Source organism: Chiloscyllium plagiosum, unplaced genomic scaffold, assembly GCF_037043375.1.
Source record: "Chiloscyllium plagiosum isolate Xiang-an unplaced genomic scaffold, Cpla_swu_hap1 HiC_scaffold_3, whole genome shotgun sequence".
Classification (NCBI taxonomy): Eukaryota; Metazoa; Chordata; class Chondrichthyes; order Orectolobiformes; family Hemiscylliidae; genus Chiloscyllium; species Chiloscyllium plagiosum.
In genome coordinates, this window is record NW_028270141.1 from 122,501,094 (window position 1) to 122,519,302 (window position 18,209).

An 18,209-nucleotide genomic window follows, 5' to 3' on the forward strand; every position below is an offset into this window, starting at 1 on the left:
AACATTCGTACCTCACAAAGACAAGTAACACACGTACCACACAAAGGGCAAGAAACACTCGTACAACACAAAGGACAAGAAACCACACGTACCACACGAGGGGCAACAAACACTCATACTACACAAAGGGCAAGTAACACACGTACCACACAAAGGGCAAGAAACGCACGCACCACACAAAGGGCAAGTAACACTCGTCCCACACAAAAGCCAAGTAAGACACGTACCACACAAAGACAAGCAACACATGTACAACACAAAGGGCAAGTAATACACATACCACACAAAGGGCAAGTAACAGAAGTACCACACAAAGCGCAAGTAACACTCGTACCACACAAAGAAAAGTAACACTCGTACCACACAAAGGGCAAGTAACGCTCGTACCACACAAAGACAAGTAACACTTGTACCACACAAAGGACAAGTAACACACGGACCACACAAAGGGCAAGTAACACACGTACCACACAAAGACAAGTAACACTCCTACCACACAAAGGACAAGTAACACACGGACCACACAAAGGGCAAGTAACACACGTACCACACAAAGACAAGTAACAATCGTACCACACAAAGACAACTAACACGCGTACCACACAAAGACAAGTAACACTCAGACCACACAAAGGGCAAGTAACACACGTACCACACAAAGGGCAAGTAACACACGTACCACACAAAGACAAGTAACACACGTACCACACAAAGGGCAAGAAACACTCGTACCACACAAAGGGCAAAAACCACACGTACCACACAAAGGGCAAGAAACACACGTACCACACAAAGGGCAAGTAACAACGTACCACACAAAGGGCAAGTAACACTCGTACCACACAAAGGGTAAGAAACACACGTACCACACAAAGGGCAAGAAACACACGTACCACACAAAGGGCAAGAAACACTCGTACAACACAAAGGACAAGAAACCACACGTACCACACGAAGGGCAACAAACACTCATACTACACAAAGGGCAAGTAACACACGTACCACACAAAGGGCAAGAAACGCACGCACCACACAAAGGGCAAGTAACACTCGTCCCACACAAAGGCCAAGTAAGACACGTACCACACAAAGACAAGCAACACATGTACAACACAAAGGGCAAGTAATACACATACCACACAAAGGGCAAGTAACAGAAGTACCACACAAAGTGCAAGTGACACTCGTACCACACAAAGACAAGTAACACTTGTACCACACAAAGGACAAGTAACACACGGACCACACAAAGGGCAAGTAACGCTCGTACCACACAAAGACAAGTAACACTTGTACCACACAAAGGACAAGTAACACACGGACCACACAAAGGGCAAGTAACATTCATACCACACAAAGGGCACGTTACACTCGTACAACACAAAGGACAAGAAACACACGTACCACACAAAGGGGAACAAACACTCATACTACACAAAGGGCAAGTAACACACGTACCACACAAAGGGCAAATAACACACTTACCACACAAAGACAAGTTACACACGTACCATGCAAAGGGCAAGTAACACCCGTACCACACAAAGGGCAAGTAAAACACGTACCACACAAAGACAAGTAACACATGTACCACGCAAAGGGCAAGTAACACTCGTACAACACAAAGGACAACAAACACTCATACTACACAAAGGGCAAGTAACACACGTACCACACAAAGGGCAAGAAACACTCGTACCACACAAAGGACAAGAAATATACGTACCGCACAAAGGGCAAGAAACACTCGTACCGCACAAAGAGCAGGTAACACTCGTACCGCACAAAGAGCAGGTAACACTCGTACCACACAAAGGGCAAGAGATACACGTACCGCACAAAGGGCAAGTAACATTCGCACTGCACAAAGGACAAGAAACACATGTACCACACAAAGGGCAAGTAACATACGTACCACACAAAGGGCAAGTAATACACGTACCACACAAAGACAAGTAACACACATACCACGCAAAGGGCAAGTAATACACGTACCACACAAAGACAAGTAACACACGTACCACGCAAAGGGCAAGTAACACTCGTACCTCACAAAGACTAGTAACACACGTACCACGCAAAGACAAGTAACACTCGTACCACACAAAGGACAAGAAACACACATACCACAAAAAGGGAAACAAACACTTGCACCACACAAAGGGCAAGAACCACACGTACCACACAAAGAGAAGTAACACTCGTACCACACAAAGGACAAGAAATACATGTACCACACAAAGGGCAAGAAACACTCATACTACACAAAGGGCAAGTAACACACGTACCACACAAAGGGCAAGAAACGCACGCACCACACAAAGGGCAAGTAATACACGTACCACACAAAGGGCAAGTAACACACGTACCACGCAAAGGGCAAGTAACACACGTACCACACAAAGGGCAAGTAACACACGTACCACACAAAGCGCAAGTAACATTCGTACCTCACAAAGACTAGTAACACACGTACCCACGCAAAGACAAGTAACACACGTACCACACAAAGGGCAAGAAATACACGTACTGCACAAAGGGCAAGTAACATTTGTACCACACAAAGACAAGTAACACTCATACCACACAAAGGGCATGTAACACTCGTACAACACAAAGGACAAGAAACACACTTACCACACAAAGGGCAACAAACACTCGTACTACACAAAGGGCAAGTAACACACGTACCACACAAACGGCAAGAAACGCACGCACCACGCAAAGGGCAAGTAACACTCGTCCCAAACAAAGGCCAAGTAACACACGTACCACACAAAGACAAGTAACACTCGTACCACACAAAGGGCAAGTAACGCTCCTACCAGACAAAGACAAGTAACACTCGTACCACACAAAGGACAAGTAACACACGGACCACACAAAGGGCAAGTAACACACGTACCACACAAAGACAAGTAACACTCCTACCACACAAAGGACAAGTAACACACGGACCACACAAAGGGCAAGTAACACACGTACCACACAAAGACAAGTAACACTCCTACCACACAAAGGACAAGTAACACATGGACCACACAAAGGGCAAGTAACACACGTACCACACAAAGACAAGTAACACTCGTGCCACACAAAGGGCAAGTAACACTCGTACCTCACAAAGAATAGTAACACACGTACCCACGCAAAGACAATTAACACAACTACCACACAAAGGACAAGTAACACATGGACCACACAAAGGGCAAGTAACACACCTACCACACAAAGACAAGTAACACTCCTACCACACAAAGGGCAAGTAACACGCGTACCACACAAAGGACAAGTAACACATGGACCACACAAAGGGCAAGTAACACACCTACCACACAAAGAAAAGTAACACTCGTACCACACAAAGGGCAAGTAACACACGTACCACACAAAGGGCAAGAAACGCACGCACCACACAAAGGGCAAGTAACACTCGTCCCACACAAAGGCCAAGTAAGACACGTACCACACAAAGACAAGCAACACATGTACAACACAAAGGGCAAGTAATACACATACCACACAAAGGGCAAGTAACAGAAGTACCACACAAAGTGCAAGTGACACTCGTACCACACAAAGACAAGTAACACTTGTACCACACAAAGGACAAGTAACACACGGACCACACAAAGGGCAAGTAACGCTCGTACCACACAAAGACAAGTAACACTTGTACCACACAAAGGACAAGTAACACACGGACCACACAAAGGGCAAGTAACATTCATACCACACAAAGGGCACGTTACACTCGTACAACACAAAGGACAAGAAACACACGTACCACACAAAGGGGAACAAACACTCATACTACACAAAGGGCAAGTAACACACGTACCACACAAAGGGCAAATAACACACTTACCACACAAAGACAAGTTACACACGTACCATGCAAAGGGCAAGTAACACCCGTACCACACAAAGGGCAAGTAAAACACGTACCACACAAAGACAAGTAACACATGTACCACGCAAAGGGCAAGTAACACTCGTACAACACAAAGGACAACAAACACTCATACTACACAAAGGGCAAGTAACACACGTACCACACAAAGGGCAAGAAACACTCGTACCACACAAAGGACAAGAAATATACGTACCGCACAAAGGGCAAGAAACACTCGTACCGCACAAAGGGCAAGTAACATTCGCACTGCACAAAGGACAAGAAACACATGTACCACACAAAGGGCAAGTAACATACGTACCACACAAAGGGCAAGTAATACACGTACCACACAAAGACAAGTAACACACGTACCACGCAAAGGGCAAGTAATACACGTACCACACAAAGACAAGTAACACACGTACCACGCAAAGGGCAAGTAACACTCGTACCTCACAAAGACTAGTAACACACGTACCACGCAAAGACAAGTAACACTCGTACCACACAAAGGACAAGAAACACACATACCACAAAAAGGGAAACAAACACTTGCACCACACAAAGGGCAAGAACCACACGTACCACACAAAGAGAAGTAACACTCGTACCACACAAAGGACAAGAAACACATGTACCACACAAAGGGCAAGAAACACTCATACTACACAAAGGGCAAGTAACACACGTACCACACAAAGGGCAAGAAACGCACGCACCACACAAAGGGCAAGTAATACACGTACCACACAAAGGGCAAGTAACACACGTACCACGCAAAGGGCAAGTAACACACGTACCACACAAAGGGCAAGTAACACACGTACCACACAAAGCGCAAGTAACATTCGTACCTCACAAAGACTAGTAACACACGTACCCACGCAAAGACAAGTAACACACGTACCACACAAAGGGCAAGAAATACACGTACTGCACAAAGGGCAAGTAACATTTGTACCACACAAAGGGCATGTAACACTCGTACAACACAAAGGACAAGAAACACACTTACCACACAAAGGGCAACAAACACTCGTACTACACAAAGGGCAAGTAACACACGTACCACACAAACGGCAAGAAACGCACGCACCACGCAAAGGGCAAGTAACACTCGTCCCAAACAAAGGCCAAGTAACACACGTACCACACAAAGACAAGTAACACTCGTACCACACAAAGGGCAAGTAACGCTCCTACCAGACAAAGACAAGTAACACTCGTACCACACAAAGGACAAGTAACACACGGACCACACAAAGGGCAAGTAACACACGTACCACACAAAGACAAGTAACACTCCTACCACACAAAGGACAAGTAACACACGGACCACACAAAGGGCAAGTAACACACGTACCACACAAAGACAAGTAACACTCGTACCACACAAAGGGCAAGTAACGCTCCTACCAGACAAAGACAAGTAACACTCGTACCACACAAAGGACAAGTAACACACGGACCACACAAAGGGCAAGTAACACACGTACCACACAAAGACAAGTAACACTCCTACCACACAAAGGACAAGTAACACACGGACCACACAAAGGGCAAGTAACACACGTACCACACAAAGACAAGTAACACTCCTACCACACAAAGGACAAGTAACACATGGACCACACAAAGGGCAAGTAACACACGTACCACACAAAGACAAGTAACACTCCTATCACACAAAAAAAAGTAACACTCGTACCACACAAAGGGCAAGTAACACACGTACCAGACAAAGACAAGTAACACTCGTACCACACAAAGGGCAAGTAACACTCGTACCTCACAAAGAATAGTAACACACGTACCCACGCAAAGACAATTAACACTCCTACCACACAAAGGACAAGTAACACACGGACCACACAAAGGGCAAGTAACACACGTACCACACAAAGACAAGTAACACTCCTACCACACAAAGGACAAGTAACACATGGACCACACAAAGGGCAAGTAACACACGTACCACACAAAGACAAGTAACACTCCTACCACACAAAGAAAAGTAACACTCGTACCACACAAAGGGCAAGTAACACACGTACCACACAAAGACAAGTAACACTCGCACCACACAAAGCGCAAGTAACACTCGTACCACACAAAGACAAGTAACACTCGTACCACACAAAGGGCAAGTAACACACGTACCACACAAAGACAAGTAACACTCGCACCACACAAAGCGCAAGTAACGCTCGTACCACACAAAGACAAGTAACACTCATACCACACAAAAGCGCTAGTAAAATACGTACCACACAAAGGGCAAGTAACACACGTACCACACAAAGACAAGTAACACTCGTACCACACAAAGACAAGTAACACTCGTACCACACAAAGGACAAGAAACACACGTACCACACAAAGGGCAAGTAACACACGTACCACACAAATGGCAAGAAACGCACGCACCACACAAAGGGCAAGTAACACACGTACCACACAAAGGGCAAGAAACGCACGCACCACACAAAGGGCAAGTAACACACGTACCACACAAAGGGCACGTAACACACGTACCACACAAAGCGCAAGTAACATTCGTACCTCACAAAGACTAGTAACACACATACCACGCAAATGGCAAGAAACGCACGCACCACACAAAGGGCAAGTAACACTCGTACCACACAAAGGACAAGTAACACACGTACCACACAAAGGGCAAGAAACACACGTTACACACAAAGGGCAAGTAACATTCGTACCACACAAAGACAAGTAACACTCCTACCACACAAAGACAAGTAACACACGTAGCACAAAAAGGGCAACAAACACTCGTACCACACAAAGGGCAACTAACACACGTACCACACAAAGACAAGTAACACACGTACCACACAAAGGGCAAGAAACACTCGTACCACACAAAGGGCAAGTAACATTCGTACCTCACAAAGACAAGTAACACTCCTACCACACAAAGACAAGTAACACACGTACCACAAAAAGGGCAACAAACACTCGTACCACACAAAGGGCAACTAACACACGTACCACACAAAGGACAAGAAACACTCGTACCACACAAAGGGCAAGAAACGCACGCACCACACAAAGGGCAAGTAACACACGTACCACACAAAGGGCAAGTAACACACGAACCACACAAATAGCAGGTAACACACGTCCACACAAAGCGCAAGTAATATTCATACCTCACAAAGACAAGTAACACTCGTACCACACAAAGGACAAGTAACACACGGACCACACAAAGGGCAAGTAACACACGTACCACACAAAGACAAGTAACACTCATACCACACAAAGGGCAAGTAACACACGTACCACACAAAGACAAGTAACACAAGTACCACACAAAGCGCAAGTAACACTCGTACCACACAAAGACAAGTAACACTCGTACCACACAAAGACAAGTAACACTCCAACCACAAAAAGGACAAGTAACACACGGACCACACAAAGGGCAAGTAACAATCGCACCACACAAAGGGCAAGTAACACACATACCACACAAAGACAAGTAACGCAAGTACCACACAAAGCGCAAGTAACACTCGTACCACACAAAGACAAGTAACACTCGTACCACACAAAGGGCAAGTAACGCTCGTACCACACAAAGACAAGTAACACTCATACCACACAAAAGGGCAAGTAAAATACGTACCACACAAAGGGCAAGTAACACACGTACCACACAAAGACAAGTAACACTCCTACCACACAAAGGGCAAGTAACACACGGACCACACAAAGGTCAAGTAACACGCGTACCACACAAAGACAAGTAACACTCGTACCACACAAAGACAAGGAACACTCGTACCACACAAGGACAAGGAACACTCGTACCACACAAGGACAAGTAACACTCGTACCACACAAAGGGCAAGAAATATACGTACCGCACAAAGGGCAAGTAACACTCGTACCGGACAATGAGCAGGTAACACTCGTACCACACAAAGGGCAAGAAATACACATACCATACAAAGACAAGTAACACTCGTACCACACAAAGGACAAGAAACACTCATACTACACAAAGGGCAAGTAACACTCGTACCACACAAAGGGCAAGTAACACACCTACCACACAAATAGTAAGTAACACACGTACCACACAAAGCGCAAGTAACATTCGTACCTCACAAAGACAAGTAACACACGTACCACACAAAGGGCAAGAAACACTCGTACAACACAAAGGACAAGAAACCACATGTACCACACGAAGGGCAACAAACACTCATACTACACAAAGGGCAAGTAACACACGTACCACACAAAGGGCAAGTAACACACGGACCACACAAAGGGCAAGTAACACACGTACCACACAAAGACAAGTAACAATCGTACCACACAAAGACAACTAACACGCGTACCACACAAAGACAAGTAACACTCAGACCACACAAAGGGCAAGTAACACACGTACCACACAAAGGGCAAGTAACACACGTACCACACAAAGACAAGTAACACACGTACCACACAAAGGGCAAGAAACACACGTACCACACAAAGGGCAAGAAACACACGGACCACACAAAGGGCAAGTAACACACGTACCACACAAAGACAAGTAACACACGTACCACACAAAGGGCAAGAAACACACGTACCACACAAAGGGCAACAAACACTCATACTACACAAAGGGCAAGTAACACACGTACCACACAAAGGACAAGTAACACTCGTACCACACAAAGACAAGTAACACTTGTACCACACAAAGGACAAGTAACACACGGACCACACAAAGGGCAAGTAACATTCATACCACACAAAGACAAGTAACACTCATACCACACAAAGGGCATGTTACACTCGTACAACACAAAGGACAAGAAACACACGTACCACACAAAGGGGAACAAACACTCATACTACACAAAGGGCAAGTAACACACGTACCACACAAAGACAAGTAACACTCACAACACACAAAGGGCAAGTAACACACGTACCACACAAAGACAAGGAACACACGTACCACACAAAGGGCAAGTAGCACACGTACCACACAAAGACAAGTAACACTCACAACACACAAAGGGCATGTTACACCCGTACCACACAAAGGACAAGAAATACACGCACCACACAAAGGGCAGACAATGAACATCTGAGAGAATCTAACAATCATCCCACTCTTAACACCCAAACTATCCTTCATCTACAAGGCAGACGTCTGGGAGTGATTGAACTGAATGGGTGCAGCTCCAAAAATGCTCAAGAAGCTTGACACCATCCAGGACAAAGCCCACTTGTGTGGTACCAAATCCAGAAGCATCCGGGCCCTCCGCCACTGACACTCAGTCGCAGCAGTGTGCACCATTAATAAGGTGCACTGCAAAAATTTACCACCGCTCTAAACTAGCACTGACTAAACCCACGACCATTACTATCCAGACGGGCAAGAGCAGCAGATGCATTGGAACACCAGCACCTATAAGTTGCTTCCAAGCCACTCACCATCTTGACTTGAAAATATTCCTTCAGTGTTGTTGGGTTAAACTTCTGAGACTCCTGTCACATTGTAGGGTCTATGTAGGTAGCACAGGGACTTGCAGTGGTTCAAGAAGGCAGCTCATCACTACTTTAAGGGCAAGTAGTGATAGACAATTAATACTGGCCCAGCCAGGATTACCCACATCCCATGAGTGAATGAAAGAACAAATTCAGCCTATCAAGCCTGTACCACATTTAACATGACCATGGCTGATACTATACCCTGAGACTGGGATGCCTTGTTCTAGACTCCCCAACAAGGAGAAACATCTATCTAGTCTATTTCGCACAATTAGAATTTTATACATTTCAATCAAATCCCCTCTCATTCTTCAGAGCAGTAGACAATAAAGGCCCAGTGAAACCAATCTCTCCACACTTAACAGTCCTTCCATCCCCAGTATCAGTCTAGCACGCATCTGCTGCCCTCCCTGTATGGCACCCTTTTCTCAGCAGGGAGACCAAACTCTATATTCCAGGTGTGATCTCACCGAGACCCTACTACCAAGGCTGGGGCTGGGTGAGTGAAGGGGAGAGAGTAGGCTTTACGTGTTCGGTTACAGAGTCTAACCTACTTTTATTCCTTACCCATCGAGCAGGAACGTTTCAGGTTGAGTTTGACGTCTTTGAGTGTGGCTTCATGCTTCCAGTCTGAGGTGGTGCTGTGGCCCATCATTTGCAGCAGGCAAGTGCAATCTCCTGAAGGGTAGAGGTCATGGTGTTATTACAAGATAAAAATATATGTTGCTGAAGAAAAGCGTATTGCTGGAGTTTTTCTATTTTTCAATCATCAGGACAAATTCAAGAGTGCTAAATTACAAATGATCACAACAATTTACCTCCAGGCTAAAGCATTTGACAATGTGTCTGTCATTTAGGCAAGGTTCAAGCTCTGTACTACAGAGGATTTGTGTGACAGCTACATGTGTGCCTGTGGGAATTTAAGGAAATAAATATCAATGTCTTGAAAAGAGTACACATTACAGAAGACAAGGTGCTGGAGGGCTTAAAATGTATAAAGGTAGTTAGATCTCTGGGACCTGATCAAGTTTATTCTGGGACATTGTGGGAAGTTGGGGAAAAAACTGGAGGCCCTCTATCAGAGATATTTGTATTATCTACAGGCACAGGAGAGGTCCGCAAGACTGGAGGGTGGCTAATGTTGTGCCTTTATTTAAGAAAGACTGCAAGGAGAAGCCTGGGAACTATAGACCTGTGAGTCTGACATCGGGGATGGGCAGGTTATTGGAGGGGTTCTGAGGGACTGGCTTGATATGCATTTTGAGAGGCAAGAACTGATTAGGGATAGTCAGTATGGGCTTTGTGTGTGAGAAATCACGTCTCATAAACTTAATTGAGTATTTTTAGGATGTGATCAAGTAGATGAGGGCAGAGTGGAAGACATTGTCTCCATGGGCTTTAGCAAAGCCTTTGATAAGATTCTGCATCGTAGACTGGTCAGTAAAGTTAGATCACATCGGATTCAGGGAGACTTTGCCAATTGAATACAAAATTGGCTGATGGTAAAAAACAGAGGATGGTGGTGGAGGGGTATTTTTGGACTGAAGGCCTGTGACCAGTGGTGTCCCGTGGAAATTGTGCTAGGTCCACTTTGATTTGTCATTTATTTAAATGATTTGGTTGAGAATATTGGAAGCATTGGCTTCACACAGAGGGTGGTGAGGTCTGGAATGCGTTGCCAGCCTGAAGTGTTATGCAGGTATGGTAGATTAATTTAAGATGTGTCTGGACAAATGCATGAGTAGGTGGAGATCAGAGGGACACAGATCCTTAGGAATTGGTCAACAGGTTTAGACAATAGATTTGGATCGGCTCAGGCTTGAAGAGCTGAAGGGCCTGTTCCTGGGCTGTAAATTTTCTTTGTTCTGTTTGTTCATTGTTAGTAAGTTTATGGATGACACCAATATTGGTGGTATAGTAGAAAATGAGGAAGATTGTCTAAGAATACAGAGGGATCTTGATTACTTGGGCCAATAGCCCAAGGTGTTGGAGACCAGAGTTTAATTTAGATAAATGTGATGTGTTTGCATTTTGGTAAAACGAACAAGGCCAGGGCTTAAGCAGCTAATAGTAGGGCTCTGGGGAGTGTTGTAGAACAGACAGACCTAATGGTGAGATACGTAGTTCATTTAAAGTTGAATCACAAGTGAACAGAATGGGAAATAAAGTGTTTGGCATGCTTGCCTTCATTGTTCAGACCATAGAGTGTAGAGTTTGGATGTCATGTTGAGGTTGTACAGGATGTTGGTGAGACCTCTTATGGAGTACTGTGTATAGATCTGGGTGACCTGCTATAGGAATGATATTATTAAATTGGAGAGGGTTCAGAAAAGATTTACCAAGATGTTATTGAGACTGGACTGCTTGAGTTATAAAGAGAGGATAAGGCTGGGACCTTTTCCCTGGAGTGTAGGAGGTTAAGGGGTGACCTTGCAGAGGTTGACAAAATCACGAGGGGCATACATTGGGTGAACAACCAAGGTCTTTTCCCTCGGGTTGGGGAGTTCAAAACTGGAGGGTGTAACTTTAAGGTAAGAGGAGAAAGATTTCAAAGGGGTAATGTTTTCACGAACCATGAACGTAGTTCATATGTGGAATAACTGCCAAAGGAAGTTATAGGTGCAGGTATAGTTACATTTAAAAGACATTTGGACAGGTACATGATTAGGAAGAATTTAAAGGTATATGGGCCAAATGCAAGCAAATGGGACTACATTAATTTAGGATATCTGCTTGGCATGGACGAGTTGGACCAAAGGATCTGTTTCCATGCTGTATGACTTTATGATGCAATTCAGACATCCCATTTTGCAATGAAGGCCAACATACCATTCACCTTCCTCATTAATTAGTGAGCCTGCATGTTTACTTTCATTGCCTGGTGTACAAGGACACCCAGATCCCTTTGTGCATCCACATTTCCCAACATATCCCCAGTGAAATAATCTCTTATTTTCTGTTTTTCATACCCGAGTGTATAACTTCATATTTATCTGTGCAACATCTGGATGCAAGATGTGGCAGAGTAGTAGCATAAGGTGAGGGATTCTGGCCAGAGCTCATCTATTCTGTTTGTTTTTAATTTATTCCTTCTTTCACTGTTTTCTTACTTTAGTCAACTTACCTTCTGTGGAGAATGGGTTTGTGCAGCGTGGAGGAGATCAACACATGGGAGATGGAGCCCAACGTGGTGGCAAGAGAGGTCTCCCAACAGCTGCAGTGGGGTCGAGATCAAGTAGTTCCAGGTCTCCCAGCAGTTGCAGGGGAGATCAAACGTACCTTCTGTCGGGGAAACAGCAGCAGCAACGGCATTATGGCTTCATCGGAGCTGGAGCGTGGCAATGTCTGGGAGCCTGGATTGGGACTTGATAGTCAGAGATCATGCCCAGTGTGGGAGAGTGAGGCCAGTACCTGCGGGAGTGGCAAGAGCAGACAGCCCGAGGTCTCCTGGAGAGTGGGCCAAAGCAAAGGTGATTGAGCCCTTGTAGGGAGTGTGAGCTCAGCATAGCTAAGCACTTCAGAAAAACTGTTGAACTTTTAAATTTATTTCTTTATTTTTCTATTTTATACTGTTATGGACCAGGCCAATTCCCCTCAAAATATATTAAGAAGATAGTGTAGACCCTAACTTTCTCTTATTTTAAAGTAAGTTTAGGGCATTGTGTTCCGGTTGCAATTCGCTTAGTTAATCTACTTCCCTTTAAGCAAAACTCACTTTATGTTATACTATGGTTAAAATTCAAACAAAATAAACATAAAAGAATTAGCTTAACTGTAATTATCAAAATGCTGAACAAAATAATATGTATATTGATTACTACTAATTAACTATTCAAATAAAGTAGCAGCCACAAAACACACCATTGGCAAAGGCAAATTCAGTAAAATAGATTATCTCACGTGCAGTTTAAACAGCAGGAAGAGAACCCCAATTTTTAGTTGCAACAGAGAGAGAAACAAGAGTTTCTACATTTAGCTTCAAAACCCCAGCCGAAAGCTAAAATCTAAAAATCCTGGTTCTGTGGGAGGTTGACCCAACCATTCAGGCTGCTTTTATTGTTTCAACTTTTAAAAACCCCAAGGTGTCACAAGTTGTTCATTATTTACTCAATGCCTCTGTCTCAATCTTTCTTCATAAAATAAACCAGACAAAAATACACCTGTTGAAGCCACAGTATCATAACAATACTATAAGAGGAACTATAACATTTAACTTTTAGCTTTGTTTACTTATCTTTCTTTGTTCCTAAGATTTTGTACCTAAGATGGTGCTGGGAATGGCAACTTTGGAGACATATTTCTGTACTTGAGGACACGTGACAATAATATATAATTCTAAAAATCCAATGTTAATTATCTACATTGTACTGCACCTGTCACGTGTTTGCCCCCTCACTTAATTTGTCTAGATCACTTCAAGCATACTTGCATCCTCCTCAGAGTTCACAATCTCACCTAGTTTTGCGTTATGAGTAAACATGGAAAGATTTAATTTGGTTCCCTCATCGAAGGTTTTCACATATATTGTGACTATCTGGGGCCCAAACATTGAAACCTGCTGTACATCACAAGTTACTACCTGCCTCCTGGAAAAAAGATCTATTTATTCCCATTATCTGTTTCTGGTCTGCCAATGAATTCTCAGTCCATGCCAGTATGTTACCTATAAATTTGTCTGCTAGCCTCTTACATGGGATTTTATCAAAAACCTTCTTGAAATCCAAATATATCACATCCGCTGGTTCTCCTTATCTATTCTGCCAGTAACATTCACAAAAACGAACTCCAGTACATTTGTTAGGTGTGATTTCCCTTATACAAACCCATGCTGACTTGTCCAATTTCATTAATGCTGTCCAAATGTTGAGTTATCACGTCTTTTATAATAGACTCTAGCATTTTCTCACTACTAACATTAGACTAACTGGTCTGTGATTCTCATTTCTTTTCTCTGCCTCCTTTTTTTTTGAAAAATAGAGAGGTTACATTTACCACCCATTAATCTGTAGGAATTATTCCTGAGTCAATAGGATTTTGAATTATGATCACCAATGCATCCAATATCTCCAGTAGCACTTGTCTTAGTACTGGGGATTTGTCAGCCATTAACCCTGTTAATTTCCCCAGCACCATTTTCTTAGTAACATTGATTTTCTTCAATACTTTCCTTTCACTAAACCCTTGGCTGTCTAACCTGTCTGGGAAATTGTTTGTGTCTTTTTTTGTGAAGAGATAACCAAAATATGTGGTCAATATACACAAGGCCACAGGGAGAAAATCAGTGTTTTAATTTCAATTTTACAAATAACTGTAGCATATATTGTTAACTGAAAAACATGGCCAGCCATATGAATACTGCAGCTACAAGAGCCAGATAAAGCTAAGGAACGCTGTGACTAACTACACCCCTCCTGACTCCCCAGGGCCTGTCACCCATCTACAAGGCACATGTCAGGAGTGTGATGGAGTACGTGCCTGAATGAGTACTGCTCCAGAAACACTCACTAAATTTGACATTATCCAGACCAGCTTGTTTAAATGGCACCACATCCATCCACTTCAACACTCAATCATTCACCACCAACACACAGTGTGTGCTGCAATAACTCACGAAGGCTCCTTAGATAGCATCTTCCAAACCCACGGCCACTACCATCTAGAAGGGCAAGGTCAGCACCACTTGCATGTTCCCCTCCAAGCCACTCATTGCTATTCCTTCAGTGTCTCTGGGTCAAGGTCCTCAAAGTCCCTCACTCTGATGGCATTGTGGGTCAACTGCTGAAGAATGAGCTCACCCACCACTCTCTCCAGGGCAACTGGCAATGGGTAATAAACGCATCACATGCCCCCTTAAATTAAACAAAAAACATTACTGCTCTTCAAGGTTGAATTTATTTTCTGGCAAAGCCTTTGTATGGACATCCTTCCCCACATGGTGTCAGTTACTTAGATTCATAGCAACAAGGAGGAGTGTTGACTGTGAAACCTACAGCCTCTCACCCTGACATTACAATATTAACTACTCTGAGAAAAGAAGTTTCTCCTATATTATTCATTGTGACGATAACTCTTTTGGGATCCCTTCACTTTGGTCGATCTTATCGATGTCGATCAAACTCCTTCAATTACATGAAAGGCTTCATTGAGAATAGCTCTCTTTTCTGTCTTTCCTTGGCTGAAAGTTTATAAGCAACACTAAAGCAGGAAAGAAGCAATTTTATTTGAATTTCCTTCTAGCAGAGACTTACCATTTTCCCTTATTTCTTGTAAAGGTTAAAATCAGAAAGCTTTTTTGGGTATTCCATCATGGGACATGGCTGTCAAGTTTCCTGAGTCCTGTTGAAGCTGTGTCCATCCAGGCAAGTGGGGAATGTTCCATCACACTCCTGATTTGTGCCTTGATGGTAGACAGGCTTTGGCGAGTCTGGATATGAGTTTCCCGCTGCAGTATTCCTAGCCTCTGACCTGCTCTTGCAGCCAATGTATATATCAGGCTATTCCAGTTCTGTTTCAGGACCATGGTAACTCCCAGGATATTGATAATCGGAAATTCAGTGATGGTGATACCATTGAGCGCCAAGGGCAATGGTCATTTTGTCTCTTACTGGAGATGGCCAATGCCTGGCATTTGTGTGACTTACTGTTACTTACCACTTTTCAGCCCAAGCCTGGATATTTTTTGGGTCTTGTTGTATTTAGACTTGGACTGCTTCAGAATTTGAGCAGACATGAGTGGTACTGAACATTGTGCAATCACTAGTGAACAAACCCATGTCTGAACTTATGATGGAGGGAAGATCATTGATGAAGCAGCTGAAGATGTTTGAGCCTAGGACGCTCCCCTGGGGAACTCCTGCAGCGAGGTCCTGGAGTTGAGATGACTGACCTCCAACAAACACAATCATCTTCCTATGTGCCATATATGACTCCAATCAGTGGAAAGATTCCCAGCCCGCGCCCCAATTCAGACAAATGTGACCTTGATATCAAAGGCTGCCACTCTCGCCTCACCCCTGGAATCCAGCTGTTTTTTTCATGTTGTAATGAGGTCAGGAGCTGAGTGGCCCTGATGGAACCCAAACTGAGCATCACTGAGCAGTTTGTTGCTGAGCACTGATAACACTATTGATGAAACCTTCCATCACTTTACTAATGATTGAGGATAGACTAATGGGACGGTAATTAGCTGGGTTGGATATGTCCTGCTTTTTATGTACAGAACAGACCCGGGCAACTTTCCATATTGTTGGGTAGATGTCAGTGTTGTAGCTGTACTGGAAGAGTTTGGCTAGGGGAGCGGCAAGTTCTGGAGCACAAGTCTTCAGTACTATTGCCGGAATGTTGTCAGGGTGCAGAGCCTTTGCAATATCTAGTACCTCCAACAGTTCCTTGACATCACGTGGAGTGAATCACGTTGCCTAAAGGTAGACAACTGTTGTGCTGAGCACTTCTAGAAGAGGTCAAGATAGATCATCCACTGGGAATTTTAAGCTGAGAATTGCTGTGAAAGCTTCAGCCTTATCTTTTGCACTGATGTCCTGGGCTCACCCATCATTGAGGATGGGGATATTTGGGAGTCTCCTCCTCCAGTGAGTTGTTAAATTGTCCATCACATTCATATCTGGATGTGGCAGGACTGCAGAGCTTAGATCTGATGCTCTGATTGTGGAATGGTTTAGCTCTATCACTTACTGCTTATGCTGTTTGGCATTGCTGGTAACCCTGCATGGTGGCTTCATCAGGTTGACATCTCACCTTCAGTTATGCCTGGTGCTGCTCCTGGCATGGCCTCCTGCACTCTCTATGGAACCAGGGCTGATCCCCTGGCTGGATGTGAATAGTAAAGTGGGGGATATGCCAGACCATCAGGTCATAGATGGTGCTGGAGTATGATTCTGTTGGTGATGGCACACAGTATTTCATGAATGACCAGTTTTGAGTTGATAGATCTGTTCAAAGTTGGCCCCATTTAGCACAGTGAAAGTGCCACAAAACACAAGCTAAGTGATTACCGATGTGAAGATGGGACTTTGTCTCCACAAGGACTGTTCAGTGGTCACTCTTAGCAATATTGTTATGGTCAGGTGATTCTGCGACCAGATAGATTGGTGAGGATGAGGTCAAATATGTTTTTCCCTCTGGCTGGTTCTCGCACTACCTGCAACAGACGCAGTTGAGCAGCTATGTCCTTTTGGAATTGACCTGCTCAGTAAGTGTTGCTGCTGCCAAGCCACTCTTGGTGGTGGACATCAAAATCTCTCACCTAGAGTACACTCTGTGGCCTTGTCACCTTCAATGTTTCCTCAAAGTGTTCTTGAATATGCTATCAGATGAGAAAAGACTATTCCACACACAAAATGGGGGAGCATCAAGACTTTGTGCCACATAGGGTCCAGTATGTTTTTGATAATCCAATTTCCAATGACATTCAGACTCAGAAACAGTAGTAAGCAAGCCTTTTTATTACAACTGAGAATATAAAATAAATTCACAGAACTTGTTTCCAAGTTAGTTATAACAGTCTTTTAAAATCAGTTATTTTTACATTTTAATGCTAAAAGCAATTAATAATACACTTTATAATTCCAGTGATATTTTTCTATTCTCTCTATGACAGCTTTGCTTTGTCACTGAAAGCTATGAAATCACAGTAACAAAGCTTCAGAATGGACACATTTGATATATTACACAGTCATAAAACTAAGGTGAATGTTCATATTCATTTGCTAATACATAAAAAGGAAAATATAATATTCACATAATCTTTACAAGGGAAAATGGG

At 43.7% G+C, this 18,209-nt stretch overlaps 1 protein-coding gene across 2 annotated transcripts in view; it reads right to left on the minus strand.

Annotated features, from left to right (window-relative positions):
* Nucleotides 1-18,209, minus strand: part of cdk19 (cyclin dependent kinase 19) — a 388,472-nt gene that overhangs the window by 167,001 nt on the left and 203,262 nt on the right. The window contains exon 14 of one of the 2 annotated variants that reach the window (XR_015754380.1): nt 9,995-10,105. The gene's annotated coding sequence lies outside the window, so the exon portion shown is untranslated. Of the gene's footprint in view, nt 1-9,737; nt 10,106-18,209 lie in introns of those variants that run through there. The other variant, XR_015754379.1, reaches the window with a different exon arrangement.